We start from the raw sequence: 716 nt of genomic DNA on the forward strand, positions 1-716 counted from the left end.
GTCACTCTCAAGCAGCCTTTTCTGAGCCTGCACGCCAAATGGAAAGAGGTTACTCTTTCCCAATAACTGGGGTGGGGATGGGGAGAAATTCTGCAAACATATCTAATAAGCCCCTGTGTAGCTCAGACGCCCACCTTGTGTGATCATCTGCACCATAATTGTGGCAAAGAGATGCTGGAATCTGATTGGCCAGGCCTACATTTCATGCCCTCTCCTGGCGTTGGAAGCCAGATCAAATTAATGCCATTCGACCTACAAGGACTATGAATAGGAGCAAGGTGATTTCTTAACGTGACATCAGGGTGTGACACACACACACAAAAATGATGGGCTAGACACTTGAACAAGACCGTGTGCAGCAGATTTGCCCAATGCAATATGTTGTTTTGTTTTTTTATTGCTGTTTCCGTGATTACTGATTTTGGTCCAAGTAAAATGAAATTCTTGACAACTTCAATCTTTTTTCCATTTATCATATTGAGATATGGTCAATGAATGTAGCTCTTCTACCTTATATGCTTGTTATGCTATGGTTCTGGATTTCATTGTTTTTTAATGGATGTCCTCAATAGGTCAATACCTTAAATATTGAATTACTATTGCTTTGACTTCCAAATGCTGTTGCCAGATTCTGTCGAGTCAGCTCATACAACAGAACCAAACACTGCCCCAACCTGCGCTACCCTCACAATTGTTTGTTTACACCTGTTGTTGCT

The sequence above is a fragment of the Echinops telfairi genome, unplaced genomic scaffold (assembly GCF_000313985.2).
Source record: "Echinops telfairi isolate 266 unplaced genomic scaffold, ASM31398v2 ScPeMD7_7424;HRSCAF=8462, whole genome shotgun sequence".
In the NCBI taxonomy this organism is placed as follows: Eukaryota; Metazoa; Chordata; class Mammalia; order Afrosoricida; family Tenrecidae; genus Echinops; species Echinops telfairi.